Source organism: Pseudopipra pipra, chromosome 3 (genome assembly GCF_036250125.1).
Source record: "Pseudopipra pipra isolate bDixPip1 chromosome 3, bDixPip1.hap1, whole genome shotgun sequence".
Taxonomy (NCBI): domain Eukaryota; kingdom Metazoa; phylum Chordata; class Aves; order Passeriformes; family Pipridae; genus Pseudopipra; species Pseudopipra pipra.
The window spans coordinates 54674507-54689289 of NC_087551.1; the positions used below are offsets into that span (position 1 = coordinate 54674507).

General features: G+C 37.0%; 1 protein-coding gene across 6 annotated transcripts in view; it reads left to right on the plus strand.

Moving 5' to 3' along the window:
- TULP4 (TUB like protein 4) overlaps positions 1-14783 on the plus strand; it is a 155911-nt gene that overhangs the window by 11486 nt on the left and 129642 nt on the right. For 2 of the 6 annotated variants that reach the window (XM_064649240.1, XM_064649245.1), the window contains exon 1: positions 15-150. The exons of 2 other annotated variants lie outside the window; for them this stretch is intronic. The gene's annotated coding sequence lies outside the window, so the exon portion shown is untranslated. Of the gene's footprint in view, positions 1-13; positions 151-13966; positions 14147-14783 lie in introns of those variants that run through there. 2 more of the 6 variants (XM_064649243.1, XM_064649244.1) reach the window with 2 other exon arrangements.

Consider the following 14783-nt stretch of genomic DNA (forward strand, 5'->3'; position numbering starts at 1 on the left):
TAACAGTTAACTGCAGCAGTACAGTTAACAGTTAACTGGTAATAGGACCGTTATTTCTTGCATCTGGATATAGGTAGAGACGCTGTGAAGAAGAGAACTGTACTTCCAGATAAAAAGGTGAATATAAAATTTCTTAGGTCAGAGAGTGAGGTAAGAAAACTCAAGAAGGTCCTTATTTTGAGGCTTATTAGTGTTCTGGTGCAAATGTTTACTCTAAACAAATTAAACCAAAAAAATGAGACATGCCATGAAAAATGCAGTGAACAAAATTGCATTCTTTTGTAATAATTTTCTTCACTAGGTTTCTCAAATTGTGGTGTGAAGCTCCCTGGGTGTCTCATCTTGAGCTGCTTGCCACCTCTCTTTGTAACATGTCTTGTTCACCTATCTTTTTTTCTTTCTACTTTTTTAAGGGCTTATACTTTGTCTTCACAGATTTACTTGCCTTCTTTGAGTACCTGAGTGAATTCAGGAGTCTCTCAGGGATTTAAATTCATCAAAAGATGATAGCACTGTCGTGTTTCTTCTCTTTTCCCTCTGCATTTTTGAGTTTTTCTTTCAGGACAGGCTCCTGTGGCTGTGTGATTGATACTGTGCACAGTTCCTCATAGTGAGACCGTTAAGGTTTTTGCTCTCTAAACTCTGATGTTTGTTAGGTGGCCTGTACCATAGTAGTCAGGCCTTCTCTTTCAAGCTTTTCTTGCAGGATATTTCAAAGTATGAATAAGCGATAACAGGGAGGGAAGAGTTGCGAGAGATGCTGGATTCAAAGAAGTGTGCAGCTTGTTTAGCAGCATTAGGCTATCTAGTGCACTTTGCAGCACTCTTGCTGTGAACTGACAGGCTTTTGTTCACTATTTTGGAAAATTTCAGGCCCAGAACTCTGGTCAAAACACTATTTAGACAAAAAATGGCTACTGCTCCGAAACCTATAGTCTCTCTTCTTGTGTTAAGGTTGTCAGACTTAATATAGAGGTGTGCCATACTCTACTATTTGAAGGATCAAAGGCTTAATAAATGTGATACTTCAAGTTGTGAGTTATTTGCCCTAGCACCCATTCACACAGAGTATCTTCTGCAGAATTTTTCTGGTGTTTAGAAACTAAACACCAGAAGTTTAAAGTGGACAAAAGTTTAAATTTTTTCTGATAGGTTTGTGTAGTCTGTGTTTGATTTCTTTTTTTTCTTTTTCCTCTAGATTCAAAATCTTTAAGGATTGTAAACAAGGCATTCCCTCATGCTGGTGATAAGTCAAAATCTGCCTTGGGACAATTACCTCTTTCTTAGCATGATGTCAGTGGAAAGCCTGAAAATGCTGCCATGCAGCAGCTTGCTTTCTCATCTGGAAAAGTACTGTTTATTGTCAGGGGCTTGTTAGATCCCTAGTATCATAGAAATTGATTGTATATAACATAGTCATAACATCCTTGGGTCAAATGCCTTGACTCTTTGTGGTTATACCCACAATCAACAAGGTTTCATAGTGTGTTTGTAGCTTGAGAATATAAAAACATATTTTGCTGAACCTATGCCTTGATCTGCTGAAAAGATTGCTTCCTGCTTTCCACTGTTTTTGTTGCATATTTCTGTCACACAGAAACAAAAATGAAGCAAAGCTACACAGCTTTTGGGTTGAGACAAGTATAGTGGTTATCAAGGAGGTATTTTTCCACGTCGTGTTCTGTTCCCCCAGCCCCTGTCATGTTATGTGATTACAGTAGTAGCCAAAAATATGTCTGTGAACAGTCCAGCATGAGGATAACACTCTCTTCTCTCAGGAGTTTGCAATCTGCATTAATTTTTTAAGGCAGACACATATTGTATATTTCTATCAGTTAGGTCTTTACGGGAATAATTTGAAGGGAATCACTGCCTTCCTAATTTTTTCATCAGCATTTTGTCTCTGTTTTGCTTAATTGCTGATTGCACATTTTTTTTTAATAACACTCCTATCTAACTTATTGAGACAGGATTGTCTTGCATAGTGGATTTTATGAACATGTAGTTTCTGATGTCAAATAATTGAGCATTTAATTGATGTGCTAATAAAAAAAATGCTTCAATAACTTTGGTTTTGTTTCCTTTTTTAATTTGTTTTTGCACGTGTCCTACAAATGCTATTAGTAGTCTGAAGGATACAGATTCTGCCACCTCTCTCCTCCCCGAACCCTGTATCTTTACTAAGCTAATTAAGCATCCCTTGTACTAGATGGCAGATGACACTCTAGTATGTATGTAAGGCTCTTGACCTGTTTACTCAGTCCAGGAAATTAATACCATGCCTGAAATCTGATTTGGGCTTTTTGCCCAAGAGCTGTAGCATTGTGGCTTCAGAATAAAACTACATGAATTCCACATGTTGATCTAGTGCTCTTTTTACCCTGTGAACCACCTGCCTCATCCTTAGCCTTAGTTCAGCCTTAGTTCATCCCATTTTCCCAGAAGGAAACTTGTTCCTTGTGTCTTTGCTTCCCTCTTAGAGGGATTCCCTCCAGCTCTGCCGTTAGCTGCATGACTGGGATAATGTTTGTTGTGACCTGATGTCTCAGCTGGAAGGGAGCAGATCAGTCACCGGTCAGATTTGAACCAGCTTTGAAAGATTGACCCACTGCTGCATATGACTGCAGGATTTGGCAAATAACCATTACAATTTTTCTTGTCACGTGTGCATATGTAGATGGCTTTGAATGAGGGGAAGTAGAAATACCAATTTCTGTATAGCACCTCTGTTACGAACTGGACATATGCATTGTTCATGCCGTATTCATCCATCTGAAATCTTGTAGATGTTGAGATTGGAATTATAAAGACTATATTTTCCTGAAGTTTTAAATAAGTAAAACTAATATGTCTATTTTTTGTCTGCTTTTTTAGTCTGTAAAGCAAGACAAAATGTCAGACTGACAAAGTCTGACCTTGTCAGTTTGCTATGTCTTCTCCTGCTATACCTGGTAGAGACTGTCACCAGTCTACTGCTGGTTGATTAGAAGAGAATGTGTGCCTGTACCTCATGCAATTTATGTTAGAATTTGGCTTTTTGGCTTGGTATTATCTTCATTATCAGCTTTTAAACTGAGATTTGGGACCTTTTTGCATTGTGATGGACATGCAAAATCGTGGGTCCCCGATGGAGGAGAAACCTTTCTGATAATACCATTGCCAGAAGTCTTTTTTTACTATATGTCAGAGAGCACTTACAGGGTGGCTAAAAATGGATATGAAAAGATACTGTTTTTAAGTGTAACTTTTTATCTTAGTCTATTACAGTAAATTTAGCCTATAGTGTTGTCAAATTTAAATAAAATATCTTTGCTGATAAATAATCTGAGTATGTATTGGTTAAATGTTTTTGCTGAAGTTTTAAAAGTGTATCAGACCACTAAAGTGAGGGAAGTTGTTGAGTAAATAGTTGGATTCAGTTTGCTGAAGGGGCAGATCAGCCTGCAACAGATTTTCTTCAGTAGGCATAGATGAAAAATTCTGTGTTTATTTCAGTATAGTTTGTCAATTTTTTTTTCAAGGAGAAACTGAAAAGGGTTGTTTTCTTCCTACACAATCTAATAAAATTGAAATGTGATGTTGAGATCAGCTATTTCTACTGATGAAGTGATGCAGCGTCTAGAAAGTCACCTCAGTTCACAAACTAATGATAATTCTTTGTTTTATTTAAAATAAATAGTTCAATTTTCAGTGAAAAACATGATTAATAGAGGCATATGAGTCCAAAAATCTAGTGTAGTTTTATTAGTAACATTCTCTAAATCTTGTAAAACTTGGATATCTGTAAATGGAATTCTAGTTTCCTTTGAAAGTAACTTTATATGGTTGCGAGTTTTGGAAGATAATCCTGAAATGCAATCCTTTAAAATACTTTGGTGGGGTTTTTTTGTTTGGTTTTGTTTTTGTTTTGTTTTGTTATCCCCAGCAACATTGTTGACACTGGATTTTGGACTGTTGTCAGTGGTATTTCTTGTTCTAAGCTGGGTCTTACAACACTTCAGAGTACCTGGAGTACTTGCAGTGTTATGTATGCAGATACAGTGTGTCAGTGGGGCACAGATGGCAGTTTGGAGAACATCTGGTCCAGAAAATGAGAAGGAACATTTAACCACTGGTTTTTTTGAATGAAAGATAGAAGTGGACAAGAAAGTTTTGAAACAAGATAGAAATTGACAGGAAAATACCAGCTGAGCTACACTCAATGGTGACAGGATGGTAGCATAGGCTGGAAGACAGTAATGGTAAATTCTGCCTTCATATTTGATGCTGTCTTTCCCTTCAGTTTTAAGAAAGGTGCTCCAGCTCTGTCCTGTGGAGGAAGTTCCATGGTGCAACTGAGCTAACATCTTTCTGTTTCTGAAATGTCTCCCTGCACCTAAGTCTTGTGCCTGCTCCTTATCTTCAACTCCAACACTCATCTGACCCATCAGTGTTTTAATCCAGCTCCCCAAGGCCACAAAGTATTTCTCACCTTTTTTTTAATATTTATTTTCTGATGTTTTAGGAAACTGAGTCTGCCCAAGGACGTGTCAGACAGGCACCCAGCAATGAAAAGGGGGATGAGGGCCAACCAGATCTAGGAAGGGAAATTGGAGTGGGCCATTGGGGTGGTAGAGATTAAGAAGTCTTTCTGTGGCATAGGCTGCTTTGAATGCTTTGCTTGTCTTGTGGGCCTGTACCTTTAGGAAGGAATCATACTTACCTATCTGACAGAGTTGCTAAAAAGACTTTGTAGTTTGGCATTCAAGGCATTGCAAGTAGTGATAAAGATCTTATAGAAGCAATCCTGCCCTACTGTATACTGAATTTACTACTACTTTTTCCATAAAGCTTTATTTCTCAGGAGACAAGACTTGGATAAAGCTGTTGGATTACCACTGACATTGATAACTGCCAGTCACATGTTGACTCTTCTGTTGAAGAATGATGAAGCTCTCTTAGTATTAGTAATTTTGTGGTTAGAGCGGAGCTATGTGTTTGAATCATTGAAGGTTGCTATGAGAAACCCAGTAGTGTTTCCGTAGGGCATAACAATGTAATTATAGAAGCTTCATTTGAAAATTGATAAGGTGTCAGTTATTTGTAGCTCTGCTTCTGAGCAAAAAAACAATAACAAGTGTTGAACAGAGCAGATGACCTGCATGCACCTGATTTTGTCTGCATCTGCATGTGACATTCCAGAAGACAGACTTGGATTTGCTTTTAGTCTGTTAGAACTCTTGATATTCTGGGTACTGTTCTGAGAAGCAGCAATAAAGGGCATTCCTTATCAACCCAGAGCAGTTGCTTTGTGCTTTGGCTTTTGGCTCTTGCAAGGAGAGCAACAGATCCAAGAATCACAGAACACATTGCATGGGGTAATGTTATTAAACAGTAAGTGCCTTGCTATGCTCTGCTTAAAAATTTTGATAAAACGTTGAAGCATTGAGAGGGAATAATCCTGTGACATCTGTAAGGCTCTATATAGGAAACAAACACTGCTTTGTTGTAGAACATCCCAGCGTATGTGCTCCCCATCCCAGCAGGAGACTGACTGCCTAGCAGAAGATAGTCTGTAATCAGATCCCTGTAGCTTTGTGTTGCTCTAATGTGTCTGTCAAGAATCTAGCACCGTCTTGCTTTATTTTATGGTTCATATTGCCTTCGGTGAGATGGATTTCTTCATCTGAAATGAAAATTGGTAAACATAACAAGTGCAAAGTAAAGCTCGTGAGTTATATTTATAAAAAGCCTTGTTACTGGTTTCAGTCAACTGATATACCAATTTAACTATTTTGTGAATGTGAGCTTTAGCTTCTCAAGCTTTAATCAACATAATACAGCTTTCCAGCCTTTTTTGATTACACTCGTTATAAGACTTCAGAAGGTACTTTGCTTCAGATGCTAACTGTAATTAAGCAGATAAAATCATATGGATTGGATATTGTATTATTTTATAGACATTTTGCCCCTAAAGGGAGGGGAAAGTCCATAAAACTTGTAAATATTGTCTCCTACCTACATACCCAATAGAAATAACAAAAAAAAAAAAAAAAAGGCAAGATAATTCAACAGACCAGAAAGGCTTTGCAGATAATTTGTAGCTGTCTTGGAATACCAAGGGTTGAATATCTCCCTCTACATGGATGGAAAAAGGAAAGACGTTCTAGAGAGTTCTTAAACCTAATGCTATACTTTGGTCCTTCTCTAGAGCAAGGGGAAGAAAACTTGGTTTTGTTAGCAGGTCCGTTAAATGTCATGTATGTGTAGGATCTTTTGCAGTTCAATTGCTTAAGGACTTTGTGTCCAGTAGGGATGGACAGGAAAGGGTGGAATATGTGTTTTATGGGTTTTTTGGTTATCCATCAGTAAAATGTTATTTATTCCCATTCTTAGTGATAGATTTTGGAAGGATTACTGTAGGATCGACAGTGTGGGGAGTATTTGGAAGATAAAACTGGCATATTACATATCTCTCAGGTGCCTTAATTTGTGAAATTATTTGTTCTATATGATAATTGTCTTTAGAGGTTTGCTTTTTGCAAGCGTATTGTGGAACATTTATCCATTCAATTCTATGTTACAGTTATTTAACATACTTGGAACAGTTTATGGCACCTCCTTACGCTGGCTTTGCAGTTTTATTAGTGCACTGAATTGCTCATCCTGGGAATGCAATGAATGGGTTATTCTTTTTTTTTTCTCCCAGGTAATCCTAGCAACTTTCTGTATTCTATTTTGACCAGTGACACAAGCATTACACAGCCCCTTGTACAAGAGAAATACATTACAATATGTATGCAAGGAGAAATAGTAGTGGCAGTAAAACAACTGTGTTGTGATGGTCTGCAGTTATAAACAAGGCAGTATATTTACATGTAATGTCTTGGTTTGTATCTTTTTATAAAGAAATAGGCTGATTTCAGGCAAACATATAATCTTTGGATTATAGGTGAAGTATAATAGATTTTTTTTGTTTTATATCTTACATCAAGCAACCTAATATTGAGTTGGTGGGTTGACAATTCAATTAAATCAGCAGCTGTGTCAGATATTATTTGAGGTTTTAGAGTCACTGAGTAATAGATTTTCCCATATTAATTTAGATATTTAATTCTTTTAATAGTTAGGAATAGAATTTTTGTATTCTGACATTGTAATTTGTGTATGTTCATCATTTCTCTTTGTTTCATGCTGTCATTCATGTAGAAGAGTAAATGAAAAGTAATATATAATTTTACTTATTTGGGTAGAATTTTTTTAAAATGTTCTTGAGGTATTTAATTTCAGAAGCCTTGTATCAGCTTTATGAAGTAGTGTATTGTTACCTTTTTCTCTAAATAATCTTTGTTTTGTACATCCATCTGCTACAGATCAAATGTAATTTCTGTTTCAGGAGATGCTGAACTGTTGATTTCGTACAATCTAGTTAATAAAGGTAACAAGAAAGTATATAGTTTTCTCACAGTAACCTCCTATTATGTGGTTTCTGCATAATACACAGTTAATGGAGAAAGTATTAAGGTGTCAGTGCAGCCTTAGACACTGAAGTACTATACTGTCTTATGTTCCTTGAATCTAAGAAGAAACTGGAATATGCTGATCCTCTTAAGCTACTGAATTGAAATCCTGAAAAAGATGTTTTCATGTAATTTGTTTTAACAGACTTTGCAAGCTCAAGGGGACGACTGACACTGCAAGATTATGATGTTACCTTGCCAAGCTGCTTACCAGAAAAAGCAGTAGAATTTTCCTTTAATAGTTTGCAAGCAAGCTTTTTTAATACAGAATAGGAACCTTCAGTACAGGTGTTGAGTTTTACAAAGGGAATTATCAAGGTGGATTATATGTTGTTTCTTTTCTCTAACTGTTCTGCTTTTTCACCCCTTCACATAGACATACAGAAGTAGCTCATACTATAGTAAACATTAGGCTTTTTTGTGCCTCTGGAGGTACTTCGTGAAGTACCTATTTAATAAAAAAAATATTTTACTAAAACAAGTTTATCTAATTTAGGCATAGAAGGAAAAGAGTGGCTAGGTAAGATAGCTATAAAATTTTAGGTCAAAATTACTTATGAAATGACCTCAGATTGCTTTTATCTTCTTATTATTACTTTTGTCTAGGAAAGGCAAAGCGTGCTTGAGCAAAGTGTGATTGCGGGTCTATGACCTATATTTGTCAGATTTAGCAGAAGCTGTCTGCTAAGTAGCACAGCATCTACTAAGTGCAATCATATTACTTCCCCAAATCCAAGTTTTCAAAATGAAGTAGAAAATGTTTGAAGCTGACATTCTTCAGCCAAATCAGTATTTTCTATGGCTGTTTTGAAAAGTTTACCCTCTTCATCTGAAGATCCACATGCTCCTTGGAAAAGGCAGTAAGGTGAAACTTGGCAATGGAAAAGAAGAAAATCTCAAGAAAGAATGTTTTTTCCTCCTGTTTAGTCATGCATAGCTTTAGCTTTGATTATATGTGAATGCATTACCTCTGTGTGAGTATATATCTAAAAGATACAGATTTAACTGTGATGATGAATCTTTCCTTTTGATTCTTCTGTTGGTAGATTCTGAATCTGAGCTTTAAAAAAAAAATCTGATAAGCATAGGTTAGGTAAAGATGTATTTAAAGAGGCATTGAGAGTTTTCTATTGAGGAAGAGAAACAATTGGGTCCAAGTAGTTTAACAGTTGCTGCACTTATATAACTTCCTGGGGCAAAAAAAAGGAATAAAATTATAGCACCCAGCTAGCAAGTAATGAGAATATTACTTTGACGTAAAAACACCCCACAGAAATTTGTAACATTTGCTTACTTTCTTGATGAAACCTGAATATTTGTTCAATGGAAGAGCATTTTCATAACTTTGTAGAGATTAAAGTTAGAAGCAAGCACTATCTGGTAGTTGTACAGAGAGTATTAAAGTGAAATCTTCAGAATTCCTACTTAAATTAACTCCTGTTTCTCCTTGAATGTGCTTTTCTAGTGTTTCTGAAACTCCTTCTATTAATTCATTTTCATCTATGATCATTTTAACACATATTTATTTTTCATGCTTAAGAAAATAGAAGACACGGTCATTGATAGCCATCCTTCCACCACATACGTCTGTAATTGGCCATTTTTACCTATTACAGGCTTCTTACTAGAAAGGTAGTAGTGTCACAGTCATACATGAGGAGGGATTGAGCTATTGGCGACTACAGCATACTGCTGTTTCTTATCCCCACTTCAAAATTTTACATTTTATCTACCTAGGTATTTCATATGAAGAGAGAATCAGAATTGTGAAGACCTCTACAAAGTAATACTACTTGGACACAAGACTGCTCTGTGAATTTGCATAGGTGCAGATATGCCTTCCTGCCTTCAGCTCACCCACCAGAACATGACTGTGCCTAGAGGACACCTGTGTCTGGCCTCCTTGCTTCTGTCTGGACAGGTGGCCAGTCAACACTTGGCATGTTTTTGCAGACAGAGCAGATTGAAAACTTCATTTACCAACAAGACACATGTATGCAGCTGATCTCGTGCCTTCTGAGTCGTGGTAGTGAAACAACTCATTTCTGTACAGAAGTCTTTGCTGTCCTCCAAGCATTCATTTAAAGCTCCTGGCTTTTACAAAGGCTTTTGAAGTGATTCTCTCTTATCAAGGTTGCCTCTAGAGTGGCCACTCCTTGAGTTAGTATGTTTCCATTACATTGTATGCCTCCTTTAACCCAGAGACCTTGGCACAACCTTCCAGAACCTTGAGGAAAAAAACACGTAACTTGAAGCAAAAGGGGACAAAAGGTATGAGGAGGAGATGAAGCTGTTCTTTAGCTTTGCATTTCTTTATTGCAAGGGCAGGAGTATCCGTGCACTGCATCTAGACCTCTAAGCAGTGATTGTGAGGTGAGTGCAGGTCCTCTAATTCAGACTGAGGTCTTCAGTTGTGGCACATTTGAGGACAGTCAGGACTAGAGTTAAGTTCTTGATCCCAAAGCCAAAGCCAAAGACTGAGAAACCCAAGTTCTTTGCAAAATGCAACTCTTGTCTTTTTATATTTTAAAAAAATACATATAGACATATCTCCAGCCCACTGAAGGTCTTTGTGAGAAGTGCCTTGCTTCATAGCTCTAGCCATGCAGCCTGTGGTGAGCATAGGCCTGCACATACCCACAGTCCTCTTCCCACCTGTAGTGCAGCTTGGAGACATCACGAGGAGCTCCCTCCCCACAGGCTGATGCAGCGTCCTTCCCTGCTGCAACACGCTGCACTCAAACTGCTTCTCAGCAATTTTCAGATTTCTGATTTAAATGTGTCTTGCTGTCCAACAAAAATAATTATTGTTTATGAGGCTTTTTGGAATTTTAAAAACTGGTAACTTCTGTTGTTTTCTCCCTACATCTTCCCCTCCTTTTTTTATTTTATTGGGTTTTTTCCAGTGTAACAGTGCCTGTATGAAAAGGTTATTGGAATTTTGGAGGAGAATATCGAAACATCAGTGTGTGTTCATAAGAAAGTATTCAAAGAGCCTATGGGTAGATATTGGAGATAATTAGGAACTAGCTGGAACTGCTGCAGGCTCGAGGGATGTTTGCAGGCTGCAGAATGTTCCTACGGGGAAGAAATCACTCTGTAATTACAGGCAAGGTCAGTGCAATCAGTTCGATGGAAAAGAGATGGTGAAAGCTGGGGCTCCCTCCCTTGAAGAACTTTGCATGTCATTAGAGAGACACAGTTGTTGCCGCTTTTTAAGGAAGTTCTGGTGAAGTATACATTGTCTAAGTGTTCTCTGTGCTGTGAGGATTGCAGCCCTTTCTTGAGAGAGAAGATTGACACTTTCAGGTGAAAGGAATTTCTTGGTCACACTTCACATTTCTTTGAATCTCTAAAGTTTCAGTGGTGTGAATCTCTAATTTGTTTAAAAGGCTAGTATATGATAATCGTATATTTTATTTTCCGAGACAGACCTTTCAAAATCTGTCTGAAGTATTTCTGCTCACTTCTGTTTATTTGAAAATGAGGCGTATTTTCATGGCTGATGGGTAGCTTTGGCTCCAGGACATTTTGGTAGCCATCTCAAATTCATCCTCAAGAGAAAAACTTTGCTTCCTTCTTTTCTGAGAACAAACCCCTGAGTCCAGAAATATTCTGTACCCAGACTTTGTCATCAGTAGCCTTCAGGTGGCAATACTAGTTGCAAGTACTTGTTCCTTCTGTTTCTCATTTGCGTTGTACAGCTCCTCCTTTTCCAATTTGCCAGTGCAGCTGAATGTGGGACAGCACTGGGGCTGTGTCAGGGGTTGATTCAAAATAAAAAAACAAAAGGTTTTGGGCACAGTTCAAACTGATTAAAATCTCCAGCCACACCTCCCAACCCCTTTCTTGCATTGGCAATAGTGTTGTTGCATATGCATGGTGAGTTCACTAAGGGAAACTCTCTTAAAATCAGTTGCTGTTTTTAGAGGCAATTTGGAGGCAAATTTAAGTTTTTTGGCAAGATGAGCTTCCTGAACTGCACAATTGAAAGAGTGCTGGTGCCTTGTGTTAGAAGAGGCTAGAGGGTATGGTTTGTCACAAGGGAAGCTGAGAGTGTGGCTGAATCTAGCAAACCAGATATATATTGGTTAAGCTGTTACAAATCTTTGTTTCTAAAATTTTTATTTGGACAATTTCTCTGATGTAGTTCAGACTGTAGCACCTTGAGTGATCATTCTGGCTTAAGTGAAGGGCATAGTGTGCCCTTCAACCCCCTTCAGTTCGGGATTGAGAAAGAAGTGATCAGAGCTATGGGAGCTTCTGCTTGTCTTACAGCTGAAAGCTTTGTATTTTGAAGTCTAGCCTTCAGTTATTTTTCTGGTTTGCTTCCCTGCCATATAAGCATAACAGATCTAGCATTATTTGACTCAGAAATTTCCCGTGAGCATGTTTGACCAGTAACTGATTAAAGGGACTTGCATCAGTTCTTCCACAAGTGGATATATTATTTATTCATCAAAAAGTATATCATTGTTAGAGAAAGGGTTTCAAAACAAAACCAAAACACAACAACAAATTGGATGTTGTTCTCTCTTGCATGTTTTTGCAAGTTCTGGTATCTCAAATATCCTTAGATTTGAGGCTGAATCTGTTTTACTTTTTCTAACTTCTTTTCCCTGTGAACAGTGTAACTATTTACCTCACTTCTTCCATAGACAGGGTGTTTAACAGTCTGCTGTATTTCATGTCTTCAGGCCTCCGCCTTTTGGAGAATGTATATAAATTTGGCCACTCACAATTAATGGTTTCTTACAGTTTGCTTAAAGACCTTTGGTGTTTTTCTTGAAAAATATTTTTCTGAAGGCATTTTAAAATTGTTTATTGCATATTACTTCTAAATACTTTTTAATTTAACTACCATTTAATCTGATGGTGTAGCATCAGGACTTGAAAGTGCAGTATATATAATAGTTCTGGAAATCATACAAATATTTCCTTTATTTTTCGTATAAGAACTATACATGAAAAAGATCTTGCACTTTAAACAATGTATACCACATGCATATATTGCCTTCTCTGCTCTTACAAGGACCCAGGAGGGTCATTCAGCACATCAGAAATGCCAATCAGCTACTACTCTTTTTTATTTTCACTTCTCAGAGAGTGTAATTTGGGGAGGAGATGGTTTTAAGTTTGTCAGAGTATTGCAATGAGATAAATTTTGTCAATACTCACAATGAATGTCTGCTGAACAGCCACTGATACAAGCTTCACTTCTTTCAATATGCCAGCAAATAATTTTTGTCAGTTTTATTTGCTTAAGGATATATAGGTGCACATAACTAACATTACAGTGTCTGTATTAATGGGCTGGCAGTTAACATCACAGTGCTTGGCATTACACCTTTGCTGCTTATTTGTTTCTGGGCAGCTATGCTGCGGTTACAGGTCTTTTTACATCTCTGATTAACGACTGACTGCCTTGCCCAGGCCAAGTAGGGAAAGAGCTTCTAGAATTACACAAGGACAAATACTGTAGAGAGGAAATGATTAAAGAACAAATGGAACAAAAATCAAGCATCTTCTAACTTCTTTTTCCTCTCCACTCTTCCTTCATTTTTTTCTTGGAGTAAAGAACATTTTTTGCATTCATTATTTAGCTTATTGGTATTTATTTACAATCACGTCCTCCAAATTAATTTTGTCTTGCTGTGTAATGTGCAAGAAATGTGTTGACCTCAAAGAGTTATGCCACAATGGAAGGTGAATAAACCAAAGATAAATAGAAGATATGAATGAAAGAAGAGGAAAACCAGTACCTATTCAGGTCAAAATTACATTTTCTCCCTATGGAATTAGCCTGTTTTTAATGGAAAAAAATCTTTTACCTCCAAATGAGTTATCTTCGGGCTTTTTAGGAATTAAGTATTTAGTTTTGTTAAATAATTTTTTTCTTTTTGGATAGGATTATTTAATAATTTATGTTACTTTATAAGTTGGACTAAATAAACAAGAAATTGTATCATCTTATCAGTTTCTAACTCTATAGTATTTAGCCTGTAATATAGTAACTATATTACATAGTGTGCCAATTTTGTGATGTAGTTTTCAGTAGTAACCTTGATGGTTGCTTCCACAGTCACCATTTGATAGCTGGTGGGATCATCTGCCATCAGCTTGTGCTGAACCAATTGTGACCGGCACTTTTAAAACCTCTTGCTATCTTCATGGATACTGGTTTAGACTTTTTCTTTCTTAGACTGTAAAGGGAGGGAAAACTACAGTTTCCCTTGACCTTGTGCAGGTTTGACAGGAAGGAAATCTGGTTATGCTGAAAAGTCCTGAAATCTTTTCAAAGACTCTTCAGCTTATATTTGTTTCCTTAAGAAGTTTGGGCAGTCAGAATCTTCCAAAAGCAGACTGTGAGTCCTTTTTTTGGTTTGACTTTTTTAAGATAATAATGTAGAAATAGTGTGTACTCACTTCAGTTTTCCTTCTTTGCTTTCCTTCCCTTCCCTTCCCAGGCCCCTTTTATCCTTACCTTCAGATACTCTGCTCTGGAGCCTTGAACTATTGAAACTTGAGCTATTCAAAAATATTTATGTTTTGAATAAACATAAAATGCTGAAGATCTTGCTGAAGTATTGGTACATTTGGCTGTGCATGACTTCCTTCTGTCAACAAAAGAGACACCCCAATGAAAGGTGTATGCGAACAAGCAAGTATTTTTCTGGTTCTCCAACAGTGGCTTAACACACTTTATATAAGTTAATGGAAACAGGAGATAAAAATAATGAGTTAAATATTGACATTACAGTATAAAGCTGATTTTTAAAAATTAATACCTAAATTTTCTGTACTGCAGAAACATAACTTGCTGCTGGGTTTTGCATTGGCAAAGAGCTATGCTTTCGAAGCAAAATGAGATAAAATACTCGTGGATCCTACTTTCCTGTGTTACAGGTCTAATGTTTTTGTCTCATTAGGTGTCTGTACTTAAGAAAAGTTTTGTATCACTGGGCATAGACTTAACACAGTGTTAGTGGATGAGATCAAATATCATCTCCCTTTGTCGAAGGGAGAATCCAGAGCAAAGATATTTTCGGTTACCCTTTAAGTGAGAGTAAAGGTAGGTAACTACAATTCATTGATATTTAGTGTCCAAATAGCGTTAGAAAAAAATTACCAGAAAACATTGTACTTCTGTGATTAGCCCTTGCATTGCTCTGAAAGGAAAGATGCATAAAGTTTGGTTATAAAAAATCTGCAGTTAAAAATTTAGTTTGGATGAGTTGCCACTGGAAGGCCAAGTTCTTTTTATTATGGGGAACCCGAACTGAA